The sequence below is a fragment of the Symphalangus syndactylus genome, chromosome 19 (genome assembly GCF_028878055.3).
Source record: "Symphalangus syndactylus isolate Jambi chromosome 19, NHGRI_mSymSyn1-v2.1_pri, whole genome shotgun sequence".
Lineage (NCBI taxonomy): Eukaryota > Metazoa > Chordata > Mammalia > Primates > Hylobatidae > Symphalangus > Symphalangus syndactylus.
Window position 1 is genome coordinate 19,656,937 of NC_072434.2, and position 13,687 is coordinate 19,670,623.

A 13,687-nucleotide genomic window follows, 5' to 3' on the forward strand; every position below is an offset into this window, starting at 1 on the left:
TCCTCCTCCTTTCCCTCCCCTGAGAACTAACCCTGAAGGGTGATTGATTTACTTAACCTTTGTGGTACAAATATGAAAGGCAGCTGCCTCTCTGCAGCTAACATTTGAACCAGTTTATGTTATTTCTCTCTGTGAGCTGGCATTTCTTGAAGGTCTTCTCTGACCTTACTCCAAAAAAGTGGTAAGGCCCTCCTTACCACTGGCAGAAAATGGGAGGAAATACAGAAGGGAAATGGGGGCCAAAGTGGAGAGGTTTTGAAGAGGAAGAAGGAGAGTGGTCAGCAGTGTTGGCATTCAGGAGACCGGAGGCGCCAGTAGAAGAGCTGCAGAGTCCCTCCTAGAGTCTGTGCCTCAGCCTCCCCAGGGGTCCCCTTTCCTTCTTCCCTTTCTCCACCCCACTCTGGGATGGCCTATGCCTCCACTCTGCCCCCAGTCCTCTTCTTTTTCCTGGACCCCAGGACAAGAGAGGACTTTCCTCCTGGGGTCTAAGACTGCCATATTGTTCCCCCTCCAACCTTAATCAAGGTCTCTCAGCCATGGGCCTCTGCAAGTCCTACGCTTCCACCTTGTATTAGTTAACACTAACTGCTATAATAAACCTAAAACTCTCTATGGATCAAATATGATAGTAATCTAGTTTTTGGCCAGGCATGGTGGTTCACGCCTGTACTCCCAGCACTTTGGGAGGCTGAGGTGGGAGGATCTCTCGAGCCCAGGAATTTGAGACCAGCCTAGGCAACATAGTGAGTCGAAGGAAGGAAGGGAGGAAGGGAGGAAAGGAGGAAAGGAGGAAGGAAGGAAGGAAGGAAGGAAGAAAGGAAGGAAGGAGAAGGGAAGGAGAAAGGAAGGAAGGAAGGAAGGAAGGAAGGAAGGAAGGAAGGAAGGAAGGAAGGAAGGGAAAGAGAGAGAGAAAGGAAGGAAGGAGAGAAAAGAAAGAAGGAAGGAAGGAAAGAAAGAAGGAAGGAAGGAAGGAAGGAAGGAAGGAAGGAAGGAAGGAAGGAAGGAAGAAAGGAAAGAAGGAAGGAAGGAAGGAAGGAAGGAAGGAAGGAAGGAAGGAAGGAATTTTTTGCTCACATAAAGTCCAAAATGGGTCTTCCTGACTGGCAGGCAGCTCTCCTCTGAACAGTGATCTGTATCTGGGTTCCTTCTTTCTATGGTTCCACCCTTTTCATCCACTGGCTCCCAAAGTGGGAGGGGAAAATCGCAAAGGACTGTTTGGGGGAGACTTATGCACCAGGCCTGGAAGAGGCCCGTGGCTTCTCCTCACATTCCACTGGCTGGAGCCCAGTCAAATGGCCACAAGGGAGGCTGGGAAATGTAGGGTAGCTGTGTTCCCAGGAAGAAGAGGAGCCAGTCTCTGCTCATCCCTGCCCCTTTCTTACTTTCCTATTTTGCCTGTGGTGAAGATATCTTCACCAGATATCTGTTAGAGCTGGTTTTTTACTATGTGGTGAAGCTCAGCTGCTTCACTTATTTTTCTAGACAGGGATGCCCACTAAGTGTTACCTTCACATCAGTCCCCAAACATGGTGGTGGCTCCCTCAGGCACTCCATTGGGAAGCATTTGCAGCCTCCCTGGGTCTTGAGTGCCAGGATCGACTGATGCAGAGTGGGTGTGGTGGCAAGGGTACCATTTTTTGGCCATCTTGCACAAACAGCATTTTGGGGGTTTATTTCCCCAGCGGCTGTGTGATCCCAATGGTTGGGGCCATCAGCCCAGAGGCCCATCACTTTTTTTTTTGAGACGGAGTCTTCATTTTGTCACCCAGGCTGGAGTGCAATGTCGTAATCTTGGCTCACCACAACCTCCACCTCCCAGATTCAAGCGATTCTTCTGCCTCAGCCTCTCGAGTAGCTGGGATTACAGGCACCAGCCACCACGCCTGGCTATTTTTTGTATTTTTAGTAGAGATGGGGTTTCACCATGTTGGCCAGGCTGATCCCGAACTCCTGACCTCAGGTGATCCACCTGCCTTGGCCTCCCAAAGCCCAGCAGCTCATCATTTTTTTTTTTTCCTCGAGACAGAGTCTTGCTCTATTGCCCAGGCTGGAGTGCAGTGGTGCAATCTCAGCTCATTACAACCTCCCCCTCCTGGGTTCAAGGGATTCTCCTGCCTCAGCCTCCCCAGTAGCTGGGATCTCAGCTCACTGCAACCTCTGCCTCCTGGGTTCAAGCGATTCTCCTGCCTCAGCTTCCCAAGTAGCTGGGATTACAGGCATGCGCCACAACATCTGGCTAATTTTTTGTATTTTTAGTAGAGACGAGGTTTCACCATGTTGGCCAGGCTGGTCTCCAACTCCTGACCTTGTGATCCACACACTTTGGTCTCCCAAAGTGCTGGGATTACAGGCATCAGCCACCGCACCTGTCCCTGTCACTTTTATATCACTTCCTTTCAGTGCTCCCAGGATGATACACCCTCCTTTTCATTTCACAACTTTAACCCCTCTGGGCCAGTCTCTGTGTTCTAGTTAACCTCAGCAACTTGCAGAGCAGGACTGACTTGTATAAGGCTAATTGGAGAGAAGGAGCGGATTATGAAAGGCCTACAAAAACAGCCCTGTGGCCCAGGAGACGTGAAGCAGTGCAGTGGACGGCATGATGCAGGAAGCGACCTGCTGGGGTGAACAAGGAAGACTGTGGACCTGTGGCAGAGGCTGAGGGCAAAGACGGCAGCCAAAGCCTTGGGCCAGAAGGTGGTGCAGGTGTTCCCAAAGTGACAAAGAAATTTGGCCCGGAGGTCCCTGCTCTACACCCTGCCCTCCCTCAGTTCCACTGTAGCTAGAGCGCTGGAAGCTGAGTTGCGGTGTCAAGCACATGTGTGCGTTTGTGCCTGCCCCCCTACTCACACCCCTATGGGGATCTTCATCATTGGCACTGACCCCATCTCCATTATATCAGATTGTCCACATCCCTTCCTGATGGCTAACAAGATGCAAATACATGCACATCCCTGTCCCAGGTGTGCTTCTCTGAGGTAACAAAGTCCTTCAATTAATCCAGCCCTGAGGGACAGGAGAGACAGGGCAAGATCTTCAAGTCCCTAAATCTGAAAGGGAAACAAATGGCCCGACATTGCAGTCCTTGGAGTTAATGAGAAAGACCTGGAGAGACTGTTAAAATTACAGACTCCTGGGCCCCTACGCAGAACCACTGAATGCGAATCTCCAGAGGCAGAGTCTCCTTGGCTGCCTCAGTGGCACCACAGGGAATCCAGATGCACACCAAAGTTTGAGAACTACTGGCTTCAGGAGCCAGTTCTATAGAGTCTGAAATAAGAGATGCTCCAGAGAGAATCCAAGGTATCATAATTCTGTAACATTATCAATTGAAATGGGAGTAGTAAAGATTGCTAGCACTTACTAACCATTTCTGATGTGCAGGTGCTATTCCCTATGTGCTGTACACGGATTATTTCCTTCTCACGGTAACCTTATGAAGTAGGTTCTGCTGTTGTCTTCATTATACAGATTAGGAAACAGAGGCACAGCGAGAGTGTTCTAAGATCACATAGCTAGTAAGTAGCAAAGCCTAATTTGATCTCAGAAAGTCTTACTCCAAAGTCTCTGCTCTTAACCATTATGCCATGCTATCATCCTTTCTCCTCTCTTAATAGGTGTGAGAGTTGAAAAGGGAGAGGTGGTCTAAAGAAGAACTGAGAGGAGGATAGGATAGCTGAGCTCCATCTTTCCCACCTACCACCAATCCCCTCCACACTAAGAGGAGGATAATGAAGGGATTCAGAGAAGAGATTATGAGAAAGAAAGGCCTCTATCATTTGCATTTCAGTCTGGTCACTTAAGTAATAGCATCCTGTGGGTGCCTCCATGCTTCCCAGGAATGGCAAAGTCTGTTCCCTTTGTCTGCCATAATTATTTCTCTTCATTAACACCTGACAAGGTCCTACTGACCCTTCAAGTCTCCCTGGGAAGCCTTAGATCTCTCCACCCTAACAGAGTCTATCATGACTTTTTAGCTTCTTTTGCAATTATAGGTGTTTGCATCTTCCTCTAGTCATTGTTCCTTGAAATCAGGGCTCCGCAGCCCTGTTTGTCATTGTAGTCCCCATGCTTGGCACATAGAGGCACTCAATAAATCTTATGGGAAAAAATGAATGAGGGAACGAAACATTTATTGAGCACATACTATGTGCCAGACACTACAAGACCTTATGGATCTTTGAAGATGTGTGGACATAGTTCCTGCTCACAAAGAATGTACAATCTTGTTAGGAGGAACAGATGTACCCCCAAGAACAGTAAGACCTGGAGGCATCACTGGACTCTCATGTCACTATAGGTCAGTCACTGCCCTGCTTTCTCTTTTCCTCCTGGTACAAAGGGTTTATAAGTTCTCTGAGGACACTCCCTATTCTCTTGTCTATTTCTACATAGAGACATCATTAAATGGACCCTGTGTACTTGTGGTTTGGAAGGTGGAGGAGCCAGGGAGAAGGACCTGGAAAGGCCACTTCTCACTGGTACTGGGAAAGAATGGTGGTTGCACAGTGAGCAGAAGAGGAAAAATGACAAAGGCCCTGGGACCCTGGGGAAGAAATAAAAGGCTTCTCTGAGAGCCAGCCTGGGAAGATGAAATGCTCCTACGGGGTTGATTTGTACGTCGTGGGCACCAGTCAAAGGCTGCTTTCCATAGTCCTGTTATTTAAGGGGAGTGGGAGGGTGAAAGAAGCTGCCTCCTTCTCGCTTCCTCTCCCTAGCCAGTCCTGCTCAGAGCCCAAAAACCCTAAGACCAGATCGTCAACCCCAGCCTGCTGCATAAGATTTGTTTAGGCCTTGCATACTAATTGGCTCCACTCTGGCGCTCCAGGAACTTAATTGTGAGCCCATCACGACCTCTTCTGTCCTCAGATAGGAATGTACACAGGCTTGTAGCAGAAACTGGGATTGCACAAGGGACAGGACATTGGAGGGTGGGATGGGAAATCCTGGGTGTTAAGCTTTGCCTGAGTTGATGCAAGGTCATCTTCTGAAGGATGAGATGAAGCAACAAAGTCAGGAGGCCCAGCCAGGGCCACAGAGGTCAAGGAGGCAGAGGCATCCTATGAATTTCCCTAGTGGAAAATCAGGTGTCAGGACACAGGGTGGAAAAGTTAATGGATCTCCCAGGTCCTTGCTATTTTCTTTTTCTTCTGATTGCAGACACTTCCCAAATGACTTGTCCAGGCCTGGCCAGTCCCTCAGCAGAGGCTGGATAGAAGAGGTTAGGGTGGAGAGGTCAGCATTGCCAACAGGACTCTGGAGCCCCAAGGAACCCAATCTGTGTTCTTTCCAGAATGAGTCAGAATAGGCTGCCACAGCAGGCAGCCTTGCCTGGTCACCATTCCAGGTGACCAGGGGCCACAGCACAGTCCTTGCATCTCCATTCTGGTCCTGTGCAGGTGGGATTGAAGGTGCTCGAGCCCAGTGCTCTGGGACTGTGCATCACATCCCTTAGCTGTTCATGCCCCTCTGACTTCAGGCCCCAGGCCTGATAACTGGCTTTTTTCTGTTTTGCTCTTGAGCCCCAGTTCCTTATCCCATAAGGACCTAGACTTCTCCACCAGCCTTATAGTGAAGGCTCCATCCATTGAACCCATTTCTGGAAGCTGTTTCATCTCCTGGCCCTCCTGCTCTTGCCCAGGGACAGAAAATCCCAATTAGACTTCCATGGTAGCCATCCTTAACCGATCACATCACTCTTTCCTATTTTTTTTCTGCTAAAGCAAGACTTAAAATCCCCCTTGACACAGAGCTCCAGACAGCCACTACCAATCTATTACACCCAGCATGGGAACTGAATCCTATTTGCCATCTCTGCTTTTTCCATTTGGACCCCTCCCAGGCCCTACAGCTGGGACCTCTAGCAAGGACTGCCCTCATTTTCCCTGCCCCCACCCCCGCGCCTTGCTCCATTTCACCAGGCTATGCCCCAAATATGGCAAGAAGCTCAAAGATGCTAATTATGACTTAAATTCATTTTTCCTTCCAATCTCAAAGACTTGCATTACTCTATCCATTTTAGGAAGAGGGAAATTTTGAGGATCGAAGAATGTACAGGACTCTTATTTGACTTTTGGTCCAAAGTTGGGGAAATAATCCCCTGATAGGCTGAGCAAAGTCCCAGAGTGTAACCAGAACCCCCAGCTACATCTGATTTCTCACCTACTAAAAAAGCAAAGCACATAATCTCCATCCACCTTAGGGGCAATCCCAGTTTTCACTCAGCAATAAACTCTCATTTCACACTTCTTTCCTGCTGCTTGCTGCTAAGTACAGAGATGTCTATATGTACATAACTACCCTTGCCCTAAATGGGCCCAAAGCCCACCCCCTGACTACGCCCTGAGTTTATGTTTGGGACACACTGACTTAATGCAGATCAAAGGCACTGGTTTCTTAAACCTTGTGTTTCAGAATCACCTGCAAGCTTGGTAACATATAGATTCCTAGGCCCCATCCAATTCAAACCAAGAATCTCCTGGATAGGGGCCTGAGACTCTGTGTTTATAACTCCCTGGATCAATAGTCCTTAAAGTGTGAACCCCAGCAGCAGCCACACCTGAGAACTTATTAGAAATGTACTAACAACTCCTCAGGTGATTCTGATGCAATTCCAGCCTGAGAACCCGTTGCCCTCGGTGGTTGCAAGTTTGGGAGCCATTGATCCAAGGGACCCTGTAGAAGTCTGACTCCAGCTGTGGTCCCGTGGCCCCATCCAGTGCAGCCCAAATGGAAGGGAGCAAACCCTGGGGCATCTTTAATCTTCTCTAGGTGACTGGCCTGTTGAAAGGAAAAGGCTGGAATAGACAACTTCTCCAAGGCTGTTGATATACCTGGCAGCAGTTTCTGTTGGCCGCCAGAGAGCCAGCCAAGCAAAGGCCCTTCTGAAAGGCTCTATTCAAAGCTGTTAAATGAGCAAACACCACCGCTTTTTTCCTTTCCCCTGCACCTGGAGCTGTGACCAGAACTGTTGGCAGCTGCAGCTATGGCCCCACAAAATGGCTGGGGCAAAAGAAGACCAATCCTTACCTGCTGGAGAGCTAGGCCCCTGAGAAGGGGCTGGCCAGAGTGTTCAGAAGAGGGAATGTACCCCAGATACAGAGCCAATTCCTCAGAGTGGGAAAACCCATTCCTCCTCTGCATCCCTAGCACAGTGCTTACATTCAGACAGTGCCTGGGAGGTGGGCTGTGCTTCATGCCCAGCAGACGGAGTCTCTAGGGGTCTCTCAGACTGTAGAGGACAGATGGACAGGCTGACGACCCACAGACTATTCAAGATGGGAACCTATTCATGCCCAATCTGGGTCAAGGCACTGTAGGGTTGCAGCTGTGGACCACTTCCGTTGCAGATAGAGCAGAGATTTGAATCTGCCCTGTCCTTCAAGGTCCACATTACATGTCCAGAGCAGGGATCTGTGCTGCACTGACCACTGCCCAGAGGGAATGACATAGTCGTGCACCCTGTCTCAGGGTTCTAGCAGTCTAAATCATTTCCCCAAGGCCAGTACAAGTCTTGGTTTCTGGTTTCAACTACAGTTTATTTATTTAATCTCCGATCTTCTGATTCACTTGCGGACCAGGAATCAACCCTCTGGTATTTTATGAAATCATAAGGCTTTTACTATATCAAACTTGAAATCCAGATGGACTCAAACCCATCACCACTCATGTTCCAGGAAACCATTCTTACCAGCCGTATACTTGGGTAGCCTTTGTGCCCCTTCCCAGATCAATCTCCTTATCTGTAAAATAGAAAGATACCACCAACTTCACAATACCCTTCCATCACATTGCAGTCACTTAACAAAGCTTAATTACCTACTTCCTTTCTCCTTTAAGTTGAGAAGCCAGTATGCAAGGCCACAAAATGGTACAAGTGGAGTCTGAGTCTGGATTTTCTGTCGCGCTACATAGAACATCATGGTAGTAAGTTGAATTGTGTGCCCCAGAAAGATAGGCTGAAGTCCTAGCCCCCTATGAATGTGACCATAATTGGAAATAGGGTCTTTGCAGATGCAATCAAGTTAAGATGAAGTCATACTGGATTAGAGTGTGGTGTCTATAAAGAAAAAAGAGGCAGGTTTGGGTACAAAGATACACAAAAAAGGCTATGCGAAGACAGAGGCAGAGGCTGGAGTGATGCAGCCACAGAATCAGGAATGCTAAGGATTGTTGGGAGCCACTGGATGCTAGGAAGAAGCAAGAAAGGATTCCTCTCTGGAGGTTTAGAGAAAGTGGCCCTGCCCATATCTTGATTTCAGACTTCTAGCCTCTGGAACAGTGAGAAAATAGATTTTTGCTTTAAACTACCTGGTTTGTGGTAATTTGTTCCAGCAGCTCTAGGAAACGAACACTAACGTTCTCCCCCAGACCTGAAGCACCACTGCTGACCTTTCTGTGGCTGGCCCCATTCCCATCAGCAGCCTTTACCCTCCTGCTGATCCCCAACTTTATCTGGCTCTCCATAAAATAACATCATATTTCACATGTGAACCATTCTTTTGTTTGTTTTTTAGAGACAGAGTCTTGCTCTGTCACCCAGGCTGGAGTGTAGTGGCGTCATCATACCTCCCTGCAGCCTTGAACTCCTGAGCTCAAGAGAGCCTCCCACTTCAGCCTCCCAAAGCACTAGGATTACAGGCATAAGCCACCGCACATGGTCAGAGTTTTAAGGCTTTTTGATCTCATTTTATACATGTGAAAATTGAGGATCAGGGAGATTAAGGTGATGATCCTGTGATACCATGACAAATAAGTGGAAGAGCCAAGACTGAACCCAAATATTCTGACTCTTAAGCCAAAGTTCTTTTTCTTTAAATTTTTTATTGTGAAGTGTAATAACACACATATAGCAATGTACAAACACAAATGTATAGCTCAAGCAAAGCAGCACAACCCACATAAACACCATCTAGGTCAAGGAATAGAATACTGCCTGCCTTCCAGGTGCCCCCTGGCAATCACTCTCCATTTCCTCCTCCCCAGGGTAACCACTGCCCCATGCCAGGCCAGTGATTGGACCACACCCATTTCAACCTCTGTGTCACTAAGAGTCATTGGGGCAGCAGTAAAAAGATGGAAGCCTGTACATGTACTGGGGGAACCCTCTGCGCTCCTTCCTCTAAGGCTCAGGATTTTCCTGAAGCTAAGCCTCTCTAGGGCTCTTCCCCATCACTTCCTTTAGAGACGTCAAAACAAAACACAACACACAACTCTTCACTGGTCTTGACACTTTCAGAATTGTAAAAGCTGGGAGTGGCTGACACATTTTTTTTTTTTAAGCAGTAAAACCATAGACTTTGAACAAGAAGGGAGGGAGAAGAGGAGATCAGAAGGTAGACCCCAGGGCTGGGATCATGGATGGTTAAGGAAACAAAGCAATAATTATCAAGTCCCTGAGAATAGCCTGTCCACCACATCCCCCTCCCTTCCTCCTACCAGAGACATCTCTGCTATACCAGCAGGAGTAAGCAAGACCCACAGGAGTTTGGCCTAATCTTGCCTAGAGGCAGGCACAAGCCACATGGCTTCTTGTCGCGCCTTCCTGTCTGAGTTTGTGATCCCTCTCTTCGCCAGGAGTCTGCATGCCCTGCTGTCAGTATCAGAGGATAGATAGGGCAGGAACAGGGAAAAGTAAGAAAACAGGGGCTAGTCAGAAGACTCCAGCCAGGAAATTGAGCCATCATTCCCTTGCCTGACTTCTGGAAAGTCACTTAACGCCTCTGGGCTGCAGATCCTGCCCTCTGAAGCAAGGGCAACAGGTCAAGTCCCTGTGGCAACACTGATGCAGACATGAGATGCTCGGCAGGTTCCCAGATGAAGAGAGACAAACAGAAGGATCCTTTTGTAGTGGGAAGCCTCCAGCTCACACCGCCCCGGGCTGCCACAGCAGAGACTCAATGCAGCTACTTCTGCAGATGCACCCGCAAGGCAGGAAAGTGAGGGGCTCTGGAGGGAGGACAGGAGCTGGGAGAAGTAACAGCTCAACAGCTGTCGGTTACAATCAATGCCTGTCTCTATCTGCTGGCAGGCCTGCAGCAGCCAAGGCACTGGAAAAAGGCAAGATCATTACAGGACTGGATGGAAGGGCTATCTCTGCTCAGTTGTCCTGTCTGTTTTCCTTAAGCCAGAGTGGGTTAGATCACTAAGCCCATGGGGAAATTCATACTACTAGGGCTGCTTTCTGGGAAAAAAAAAAAAAAAAAAACTATGGCCTGAGTTCCAAGAAGACTGGCCTTATGGGCTAGGAATTGGAAGCTTTCCATTTAGTTCTGATACCTGCTACTTAGAGTGTGCTTGAGCAAGTCACTTCCATTCTTAGTCTCAGTTTCTGCATCTGACAATAGTAACAATTTTTAATTTATTGAGCACATATTATGTGCTAGGTGATGAGCTGGATGCTTAATATGCATTCTCTCTAATATCTGTCCTTTCTACCTCATGGATATGCTGTGAGGATCAAATAAAAAATATATTTCCTCAAAAACTTAATAGAATTACCAACGAACCAGCAATGCTACTCTGAGGTACACACCCTCCAAATAATTGAAACAAAACAAGCCACTCAAACAAACACTTGTTCATGAATGCTCATAGCAACTTGATTCAAGTAGCCAAAAGGTGGAAATAACCCAAATGTCCATGACTGTATAAATAAGCCATAGTATATACAGACCATGGAATATTACTCAGTCATAAAAAGGAATGAGGTACTGATACATGCTACAACCTACATGTCCCTTAAAGACATTATGCTAAGTGAAAGAAGCCAGACATGGAATCCCATGTTTTATGACTTATTTTATATAAAATATTGAGAATAGGCAAATCCATAGAGACAGAATAGATTAATGATTGCCGGAGAATCATAGGGTGTACTTCTGGAGTTACAAAAAAGACTTGAAAATAGAGAGTGGTGGTGGCTGCACCACACTGGGAATACACTAAATGTCACTGAATTGTACACTCTAAAATTGCTAATTGTATGTTATGTGGATTTCACCTCAATAAAAGATAGAAACATCTGTCTCTGTGGAAGTCTGTGCACTGTTTAAAGTCATGGCTCAGGCGCACAGCTTCCATGTGGAGCACCCTCTGCAGGTTGTTTGGCTTTTTTGGTTTTTGATTATTTACAAATAAATAACCGCCAGCTAAATCATTCCTCTAAAATGAGAAGGAATGGGGACAGCTTGCCTTAACTTTCCCACACAAGCATATTGCAGCCATGCTCCACTACATATGGTTGAATTCAGCCTCCTGGGTCAGTGTTGTTGCCAAACTGCACAGGCATATGCTACCCATGCATACACTGATGTGCCCACAGGCTGTGGTGCTCAGGAGCACGCAGTTCCCACATGGAGCCCCCTCTGCAGTAAGCAAATGTGCCTGAGAGCTCCTAATTTGCCCATCTCAGGCAATGGAGGATTATCAGTGACTATGATGAGTTTCTATTAACTCTGAGCCACTTCACACACAGCAGTGCTTCATTAGGGCTCTGATAAAGGCGAGACAGGCTCCAGAGACAATAGCAAGCAGCAGGCCAGTGGAGAGTGGGAGGCTGCAGAGGCAGCGGCCATAATGAATTATGCAGGTGGGATTTGCTTTTAGCTAATTAATAGTGTGTCACACTCCCTGGCTCCTTCTCGCTAGCTGATCTCCAAGCTGATCACTCCTGCCTGCCTTCAGTAGGGTCCCTCGAGAAGCAGGGATAAGGAGGGGAGCCAGAGCCTGGTAGGGATGGATATGCACCATGGGAAGGAGGGGTGGCTGAATCATTGCTGCTCTCAGCACTCTGGGACTGGTATCCTCCTCCACTGATTGCACTGGGTTTTATACTTTACATAAAGATCCCAGCGGGGCTGAGCAGACAGGGCAGTGTGGTGCTGTTCCTGACTCATCAGGCAAAAGCTACTTTCTTAGACTGCCAAGGAGGAGGAGTCATCAGCTCTCCTACGTTCATCCCCCTGTCCCTCCTCAGGACACAGAGGTCTAGCAGGCATCTGGTCACCAACCTCTGGATCAGCTGCCTTGTTGATTCTGAGGTCACAGACCCTAATGAACCTAGATAAATTGAACCAGGTGACCCCTTTGAATTGCAAAGCTGAAAGAGGAAGTGAGTGCATGCCACTTGGCTCCTTTGCCCTGGGTTGGCGCTGCAGTTACCACACGAACTGCCAGAGGCCCTGCCAGCAGCACTCAAGGTTCCCTCGACCTGGTGGCCAAGCCCACTCCACTCCCGGATGCCATGGGCCTTAGATGACGGCTCCTTCGTGTCTCCTTGCATTTCCCCCAGGCCTGGGAGGTACTGAGGCTTCATGAGAAGCTCCTGGCAGCTGACGGCTGTGCCAAACTCAATGGCTGCCATGTGGTTGCCTCAATCATGGCACAGACAGGGGTCTGGATGAGGTCTTGTGGGAAAGGAGAGGGAGCCAGTACAAGCCGTTCAAACTGCTTGACCCATCGCCTCTCCTACACATGTGAAAAGACACACACATGTGCACACACACACACACTCATCTCTGCATACAGAATACAGAAGAGAGGAGAGAGAGTTTGTCAGAGGTGGTCCTCTGTAGTTGGAGTGGCATCCAGCTTAAAGCCAGGAGGGAGAAGAAGACAGGAGGGGGAAAAAAAAAAAAAGAAAGAGGAGGAGGGAGGGGAGGGAGGGAAGGGAAGTAAACATGAAAGAAACAAGAAAGAATAGGAACACAATCTGACTTGCCTTTCCCTACAGCCAGCAGGTGCTCCTTCCCATCCCTTCCTCTATGTTACATTAGAAGAGGGTCTCACACAGCAGAGAGGACACTAGTTAAAGCATCAACTTTGTCTCCCTGCACCCCAGTCACTTCTTCTACTTACTTAAAGTGCTGGCTGATGATATCCCCACACATCTCTGAGCCTCCACCGGGCTCCCAGTCTAGGGTTGCAGACACAGGTCTCTAAGGATGACAGTATGATTAGGCAAGCACATCTCCCAGCTACTAACCTTTCAATTCTTTATTTCCTTCCAAATAAAAGCACTTGTTCATGTCAAATCCCACTAATTGGTGATTCTAGCTCCTCTCCTTCTACAAATCCACAGTAGCCAGCTACAGACCACGGCCTTTCCGACTTAGAAGACCGCCTCCTGCTCCCCGCTCCCTCCCACTCCTCACTGCCTCCTCCTGGGCTCCCTTCCTAGTCATGCCTGCGGCCCTCTTCCCTCCTGTTGAGGCAAGATGGTGTGTCTGGCAGCTGTTAACTCAATGCAGTTTCTCAAACTGCTATCTACAATGTCCTAGGCATGGGTGCAGAGCTGGGGCAGCTGTTCCTTCAGTAATGTCAGTACGAACCAGGGACAAAGTCAAAGAATTAGGCAAGAATACAGAAAGAAAAAAAAAAAGGAAAAAAAGGAAAAGCCCTCCTCTTATGTACCCTCCAGGTTTGGTTTTCATGGAGACCTGGTTCTGGTGGACAGAGAGGACAGGGTAAGACAGGCCTGTTGCAGTAGGTAGGGTGGGTCCTGCTATGACTCACCACGATCCAGCAGGAAGCTGGATGCCACATGGAGACACCAGGAGCAGATCTTTTGGAGTTGAGGCTTTCTGGGAGAGCTCTTTTTCAACTCACGTTCCCAGGTAGGGAGAGCTGACTCTTTCGGACATGCATGGGTTATAATGCAGGTCTCAGGGCAAATGCTGAGTGCCTC

The 13,687-nt window shown here is 48.2% G+C and overlaps 1 long non-coding RNA gene across 7 annotated transcripts in view; it reads right to left on the reverse strand.

Annotated features, from left to right (window-relative positions):
- LOC129458509 (uncharacterized) overlaps positions 1-13,687 on the reverse strand; it is a 77,354-nt gene that overhangs the window by 30,736 nt on the left and 32,931 nt on the right. The window lies entirely within an intron of this gene.